Source organism: Triticum aestivum, chromosome 4D (assembly GCF_018294505.1).
Source record: "Triticum aestivum cultivar Chinese Spring chromosome 4D, IWGSC CS RefSeq v2.1, whole genome shotgun sequence".
NCBI lineage: Eukaryota > Viridiplantae > Streptophyta > Magnoliopsida > Poales > Poaceae > Triticum > Triticum aestivum.
The window spans coordinates 372050210-372058738 of record NC_057805.1 but is presented as its reverse complement, the minus strand read 5'-3'; the positions used below and the strand labels follow the sequence as shown (position 1 = coordinate 372058738).

Here is an 8529-nt window from a genome sequence, read left to right as displayed (position 1 = left end):
ATGTCCACCTGGAGGTCGCGCTCGCTGCGAGGCGCCTCGCCCTGCAAGAATCCGTCAACCTACACATCCATGTGTATGAGAAAATCGTGTAAATAGGTATCTACAAGGCCAGTGAGGATTCTACGATTCTTCAGCCGGCTAGAAGCCTTGGATGCCTTTGCTGAGGAGCACCTTGACCTCGCCACAAAAGTCGTCGCTCCTTAGCCGCCGGTCGGTGGCCCGGCGCACTGAGTTGAGGAGGAGGAGGTCGTACGTTAATGGATGCATCTTTCTTCTTGCCTCATGTAACCACCACTGTGATCGCACCATCGTGGCCTTAATTCTTATTGTGCTATTGCATTCTCGTTCCAGTCAATACAGACATGTGCGATCCCTTTGCTTAATTATACGCATCACTGTAACTAGTACTCCATCCGTCAATTTATAAGTTGTGCTGCCAGTGTCTATCTCGTTACTTTTTGGTAATTTTGTTTTTTGAACACATGTTAATTGGCTTGAATGAAGGTCTATCCCGCCGTTAGGCACCGCGGCGCGCTGTGCTTGCGTCCGTTGGCATGCTCTGCTCGCGTCCGTCGGCGCGCTCGGCCTGTGGACAGCTTTTCCCTGCGTGTTCAACTGCCGCGCGTAACTCCATGGTTGCTCGCCGTTGAGGCGACCGCGGAGCGCTCTGCTCGTGTCCCTCCGCGCGCGCACTCTGCCAGCGGTTGGGCGTGCGCATGATCACGTTGGGGGCCCCATACGTATGCGGTTGCGCCGCGCGCGTTGCCACACGATGCAGTTACGTGCGGCACGATGGAGTTACGCGCTACAAATTAGAACTGCCATCAGGGCTTGCCGGTATTCCCGGCCGTCCGGCTTCCCCTTTAATTCCCGCGACCATTATAACCTTAGTCTCTTCAACCTTTGGATCACGCCCCACAACACAACAAGCACACCCACGACAACACATAGAGAGGGGATGTCTAGCGGCGCTCCAATGGAGTTCAGCGAGCATAGAGTGGAGACCCACGCGAGGGAGACGGATCTCTCGGTGGTGTAGACCATCGACCCGGCCGTGGTGGACGACTACATCAACAACGTTGAGCAGTTGCTTGCTCGAGACAAGTACAAGGTGATCGGCAGCGACCTCCAGTACACCGCCGGTCGTCCCGGCATAGATCAGAAGGTTGTCGTCGCCCAGTTGTGCGTGCACCATCATGTCCTCATCTACCACTACTGCATGGCCACAGAGCCTTGCGACCGTTTCAACAGGTTTGTCAACAACACCGACTACAAGTTCGCCACGGTGGAAACCACCGACGATGTAAAAGCGCTCAGTGTTATGGGCTTGGCCTGCAAGAACCTTGTCGAAATCCATGACCACTACAGGGTCTGGGGCAGCACGAAGGACTCCCTGGTCGAACTCGCCTCGGCCATCATCGACCCCTACTACGAAAAGATGAAGCAGGATGCCCAGAGAACAAGTCCCCTATCCTGGCACAGGGCCTGGATGCGGCAACTGGATGGACCTCACCTCAGGTTCGCGGCCAAGAGCGTGTACACATGTTACAAGATGCAGAGGCGGATCGTTGACATGAGGAAGTGCCTCGTTACCCAAATCGACGAGCCCGGATCGAGACACAAGCAGAGCAAGCGTCACAAGAAGTAGATGATGATCAGATGATCGTTTATGCTAGTTAATCATGCATGTAATATATAGTTTACTTTATTGATGTGTGGAAATGTCATGTGTGTAGTAGCCACATATGTAATTATGCATGGAATAGTTTACTTTGATGTGTGCAAATGCCATGGTTGTAGTAGCCACCTATGTAAGTGGATGTTTAATTTGATTATGCAACCATGTCCTTATAAGTGTTTAATTTGATTATGCCACCTATGACAACATTATTCTAATCCGATGATTAGAATAGTTATTTGGATCACACCAACCTAGGCACCGACGAGGTGTTCCTGAGATCCCGCAAATGAAAAAAAAAGCCCCAACCAACCATCCCCCACCTCCCGCACCTCGCACTCTCCCCCCGACCCACCCGCCGCCGCCGCCCCAGGAAACCCCAACCCACCCATCGCCGGGGACCACCCAACCGCCGCCGCCCTCAACCCCAGGCGCCGTGGCCCCCGACCCCAGCCGTCGCCGCCCGGCCAATCCCGGGCGTCGCTGCCCCTTGAAATCCCCCGATCCGGAATCACGCCAGCCAGCCACCCCACCCATCGCGGCCGCGCCTTCTACCATGACGCCGTCGCAAGCCTTCTACGGTGATGCTGACACCGGCCTCCTCTCGCAGCACCGCCGGCGCTCTGCTGGTAGAAGTTCAAGGCCGGATCCGGAGGAAGTTCTGAGGAATGCTCCTGACACCTACTACAGTGCGCTAGAGCTGCCATCCGCCCCTGCTCGCTGCCCCGCGTGAGGATCCTACGGGAGAAGGCGAGATTGACCCGCCCAACCATTGACTCCTCCCGGGCTCTGCCGCCCTGCTACCATGATCCACCGCCCCCTGCACCAACGCCCTTGCTCCCCAAAGCAGCCGCCCAGGGTCATTACACCGTCTGCAGTGCATCTAGCCCAACACACCATGCTCCTCAACTCTCTCATCTGACCCTCCTGCCTTGGCATCCCTCGCGTGTGACCTTCTCCAGCGCCTCTGATCGACCTTCCCGTCATCTCTTGCTTGAACCCGTGCACCACTGCTTCTGAATCAGCTCTACTCGTTCGAAGCTACAGGTAACTTTGTTGCTTCTCCAATATTGTTTGCAAATTCAGTATTGTTGGTATGGATATTTCTCTGCTATTCATCTTAGTATGTTAAAAAAAGAACCATGAACGATTGGGTCTATATCTGCATAAAAGAGATCATGTTTCTGAGTATTAATTTGATAATTCATTTCATATGTTGTTAAAAAAATAATTAACAGTGTAGAATGTGAGGAACTGTGTTGTACGTGCTAATGCGTGTGCTCATCCTCTGTTGTGTGCATGCATCCGAGGATCTTCCTGGACTTCTTTACATCTACAGAGGACCATTTATAAATCCTAATGTGCAGTTGTTCTTGTGTGTGTGCGTTTTGTTCTTCAGAGCATTTTCTTTAGGGTAGTGGAGAGCACCCTCACCCTTATCCGATCTGCAGCGCCGCCTGACTCGTCCCAACGCAACCCCAAGACGTTCAACTACGCAGCCCCGGGCCGTTCAACGACAGAGCCGCTGGAAGTTCATGAACACATCACCTGGATCCTGCTGCCCACCATCCAGTTGCTATTTGCCGGAAAGATTTATGCATACTGGGATCTCCATGTACTGAACATGTTAGAAAGATATCTCATGTCTATTCGTCTCTCGTGTGCTGCAGCCCCTTAGCTCACCGTGTCTTCTCCAGCAGCCGTGGAGACAAGACCATGCATCCAAAATTGTTCCTGACGGAGACACCACTCTGCTTGTTGCTACCTACATCCCATGGAAGACAGCGGGCACGACCTTGCTGTAGACCCTGCATGTTGCTGCGGCCGTGCTCCTGGCTACCTAGACGTGCCCGTGCCTTTGGCTCCCGCCAGAAAATTGGCCACCATTGCAGGTCAGCTTCTCCTGATGCGCCAGTCCAGCTGCGAAAATGAATAGTACAGGGAAGCTTCTCTAGAAAAATGGCCACCATTGCGGTTGGTTTCTGAATCAAGATGTTGCTTGTCTGAGAGTACAGGGAAGAAGAAAAGCACGGAGAAGATAACGCATCAGCACTGTGTGGATAAGGTGAGAGAAGATACCAAGGGAATGTGTGGTGGAGAAATTTAAATCCGCCACTAGTTAGTGCATCTTTTATGTAAAAAAGGATTGGGTGCTTGTCGTTACAGTGTGGCCAGGTCATTTGAGAATATTGTTTGTAAGCGTGCATTGTCTTCTTGCTACTGATTCTTATGCTCAAATGATCCCTAAATTTCTATAGTTTTTGCACACTCATTTTACATCTTCCCTTCTCTTTTTGTGCATGTTTTGCACCTTAGAAATCGTCGTGTCAAGAAGTTCATATATAGCTACCAAGGAAATCATGAAACGAAAATTTAGAAGTTCAAAAAAGTTTACTCTACAATAAGTTTAATTTATTTAGCTTGGCAAGTTCATAGGACAAAAAATGGGTGGTTTTATTTTCTTTTTGTGTATATAAGAGAAAGAGAAAAAGTTCAAATATAAGAAATGAAAATTTTAAAAATTTGTAACAAGATAAAAAGTTCATGTACGAAATTCGCGTGCAGAAATAAAAGGGTGCATTTTTGAGAAAGATGCAAGTACATGTTCTCTAATTCCTGATGTTTGCCTGGTGGTCCCCGAGGAGTAAAAACACAGCGGTTCGAAGTTTATTAAAAACTAAGCATGCAATGATTGTACATGCTCTGTAGGTCAAAAAATTGGCTTTAATTTATGTTTTCTGAAGGTTAAAATGTTGTGTTCGAGAAGGTCAAGTGTGTTATCTCGGCAAGTTCAAATAAAATTAAGCATGCAAAGTAAAACATCGGAGAGTTGCGGTTTTTTAGAACTCAAGTGACAAACAAATTTGAAAAGAGCAGAAACAAAAATTAAAAAGAGGGGAATGCAATTTACGCGTTGTGTAAAAGAACTGAGAAGTTCGAATTAAACTAACAAAGTAGTTCGATCTTAATAAATAATTCAATTTTTTATGTTTCTATAAATAAAACCAAGAAGTTCAAATTAAAATAACGGACTAGTTCAATCTTAATAAAAAATAGATTTACCTGTTTCTAATAATAAAACCAAGTAACTCACATTAAAATAACAGATCTTTTCTCATTACTAAAGAATAAAATGAAGAAGTTCAAATTAAACAAAAGGAACAACTAAAAAAAGTTTACATAGATTTTCCTTTTTTTAATCAGAAGTTCACACTAAAATAACTAAGTGGTTCAATGTTTATTAAAAAGATGTTTGATGTTTATAAAAACCTCAGATATTCTCGAATACTAAAGATTAAAACCAAGAAGTTCAATAAAAAAAGCGGAGTAGTTCAATGTGTGTAAAAAACTCAGGTTTTCTCATTACTAGAAAATAAAACCAAGAAGTTCAATTGGAAAAAGTGGAGGAGTTTGATATTTATTTAAAAAAAGATTTTTCACTATATAATGAATAAAACCAATAAGTTCAATTCGAAATAACGAAGAAGTTCGATGTTTCTAACAAAACTCCAATTTTCACATTTCTAAAAAAGGAACACGAAGAAGTTCAAATAAAAAGTTAGAGTGGTTCGATTACTATAAAAAAACTCAAATTTTTTCCGTTACTAATGCGAAATAGAGAGAAGTTCAAATTGATAATAGCCAGAAGTTCATGTACTGCATGGTGTGCATTTCATATGAGAAAAATAATAATAATAAGGCAAAGTCTAAAATTTTTGTTGCTACATCGGTTGAAGCCCCTACTCCTCCACGAATCTGGCCAACCGCGTGCCGCCGACATGGATCCACACTAAGAAGTTGAAATAAAAATAACAGAGAAGTTCGAAGTATATTAAAAACTCAGATTTGTTGTAAGAAGTTCAAAATTTATATTGCGGGACGTCCGACCTCAAATTACATGTTTTAAAATGGCAAAAAATGGCGCCCGTCCTTAAATTGCATGTAATTCGACGTATACACAAAAATGTGACAGAACTTCATAGTGAAAACAACGAGAAGTTCAAGTACTGCAAGGAATACATTTCAGGTGAGAATAAAAAGTATAGAAAAATAAAAGCTTAAAAGGTTTGTTGAAAGAACTTCCACGTGCTCTGTTTGGGAAGTTCAAACATTTTGCGAGGGAGGTTCACCTTGTATTTCCATGTTCGAAAACACACAAAAATTGCGTTTTAAAATAATTCTCTCAATCCACAAAAGAAGTTCAGTTATTATTTGGGAGCAATTTGATTTCAAAAAGAAAATGAAAAATTCAAATTATAAAAATGGAAAAGGTTCATGTACTACATGGTGTGTGTTTAATATGAGAAAAATGAATAAAAAGGCAAGGTTTTCCTCGTTATTAAAGAATGGAAACAAGAAGTTCAAAAATTAAATAACAAAGAAGTTCAACTTTTAATAATAGAGCGCTTCAAAATTTCATAAAAAGATTAAGAAATAAACCAGGAAGTCCATATTAAAAAGATGGAGAAGTTCGATGATCATAGAAAACTCAGATTTTCCTCGTTATTAAAGAATGAAAACAAGAAGTTCAAAAATTAAATAACAAGAGATTCAACTTTTAATAATAGAGCGCTTCAAAATTTTGTAAAAAAGATTAAGAAATAAAACCAGGAAGTCCATATTAAAAAGATGGAGAAGTTCGATGATTATAGAAAATTTAGATTTTCGTCGTTATTAAAGAATGGAAAAAAGAAGTTCAAAAATTAAATAACAAGAAGTTCAACTTTTAATAATAGAGCACTTCAAAATTTCATAAAAAAGGATTAAGAAATTCAGATTAATATTCATAAAAACTCAAATATTTTCATGTAACCGAGAGAAATTCAGATTGATAACTGCCAGAAGTTCACGTACTACACGGTGTGCATTTTGTATTAAAAAAAGAATAAAAAAGCAAAGAATAAACGTTTTATTGTTATAAGTTCAAGTCCTCCGTCGGAGAAAGTTAAAAAAATTATTGTGAAAGTAATTTGTACAACAGGAATATCATTTGTGTAACACTAATGAATGGATGAGAAAATTACGAACGAAAATACGTCACAGAAGTTCAACGTGAAAACAGCAGGAAGTTCAACTACTACAGTGAATGAATTTTAGATGAAAAACTTTTAAAATCGTCGCGAATATGAAAAAACGATCAACACGGGAAAGTTGCGTGTTTACAGCGGCTTTCCACCGGTATATCACTTGCTCAATTCCAATGAGTGTTCCGGTGAGTGGATGGAGAGCTACGAGCAAAAAAAGCACGTGAAAAATAGAGTGAAGTTCAAGTAAACATGTCGAGAAGTTCAAGTTCTTCACGCGATGCATTTTTCAAGAATCTGTTTCGCGATAAAGGCAAAACAATAATCCTGCCGTTCTCGAAATTACTTGAAAACGGCTAGGAATCAGAGAAAACGATCAACATGAAAAAGCTTTGCATTTTTCGTAGCTTTTCAACGGTATATTATTTGCCCCATTCCGATAAAATTTGTAAAAATTACAGTGAAAATACGATTTTAGCCATTTTCAAAATTGACATAAAACCGTAACGAATTGCAAGAAATAATATATACCAAAAACTTTCGCATTTCTTCAAGCTTTCCAACGCCATATCATTTGCTGCATTCGGACGTAAGGTTAAAAAATTAGCTGGAAAATACGAACTCTGTGGAACTTGTACCGTTTTCTAAATTACTTTTAAATCGTTCAAAATTAGAAAAAACTTTCAACAAGAGAAAGTAGCGCATTTTCATAAGCTTTCCAACCCCATATCATTTGCCTCAATTGGATTAGCCGTTTAGAAATGACATTGAAAATACGAACTCGGCTGTTCGGTTTGCGAAATTTTACGATTTTCCAAATTACTCTTTAACCATAAGGATTTAGAGAAAACTTTCAACATGTGGAAGGAGAGGTTTTATAGCATCTTCCAACGCCATATTATTTTCCTCGTTCCGATAAATGGTTTAGAAATGCGATAAAAAATACGATTCACGTTTTTTGTATGAAGGAAAAACAGTTTTCAAAACTGCTCTTAAACTGCTTACATTTTGCCAAAAATTAAACTTGGGTCATAATACTGGTATCCATAGCTTTCCAACGGTATATCGCAAGCCCCATTTGGACAATGTTGGCGGAAGTTCAACCTAGCACTGGGAGAAGTTCAAGTCGAACAACTCAGGCAGTAAAATTGCAAAAAATGCAATCTCATCACAACCCGAGAGCAGAATCCGCCAACGAGCGAGATTCCTATTTAAAACGGGTATTTAGTTGCTAAAAACGTTTCTAGATTACACTAACATCATATAGAACACAACTAACTAGAATAATTCGCGCGGGGAGACCCGGTTGCGAAGATAGCCCGAAGGCCGGGTTCGTACAGAGGGAAGTTCAGGCGCGTTACTCAGGCAGTTCAGGTTGTGATCAGAATATTATTCTGATCCCGTGATCAGAATAGTGTTTATGTATATATATATATATATTTATTTATTTATATATGTTGTTCTTTATGCAATCCCATCGCACAACACACACGTATTATTAGCAGCAACCGTCTGTGTTATTATCGGTCTTCGCACACATTTCTTATTACACACCTGTTTGCCGCGTATCACACACATCTTGTTATATTGAACCGTTTTGTTCTCTTGTCTCAATACAAATAGTTCATCCGAGTGAACCGCATGCCGTATATCGCACACACCTTGATCTGGCTGACCGTTTCTTTTGTGTTGCCTAATCACAAACAGTTCATCCGAGTGAACCGTATGCTGTATATCGCACACACCTCCATCTGGCTGCCCGTTTCTTTTGTTCCTCCTCATCGCAAACAGTTAATTGAACTGAACCGTATGCCCTGCATCGCACAC

At 42.0% G+C, this 8529-nt stretch overlaps 1 long non-coding RNA gene across 1 annotated transcript; it reads left to right on the top strand.

The window, feature by feature from the left end:
- Positions 1-2027: 2027 nt before the first annotated feature.
- Positions 2028-3935, top strand: LOC123097990 (uncharacterized). The gene is made up of 2 exons (XR_006447611.1): positions 2028-2725; positions 3078-3935. It is a non-coding gene; the product is annotated as an uncharacterized lncRNA (long non-coding RNA).
- Positions 3936-8529: the final 4594 nt, after the last annotated feature.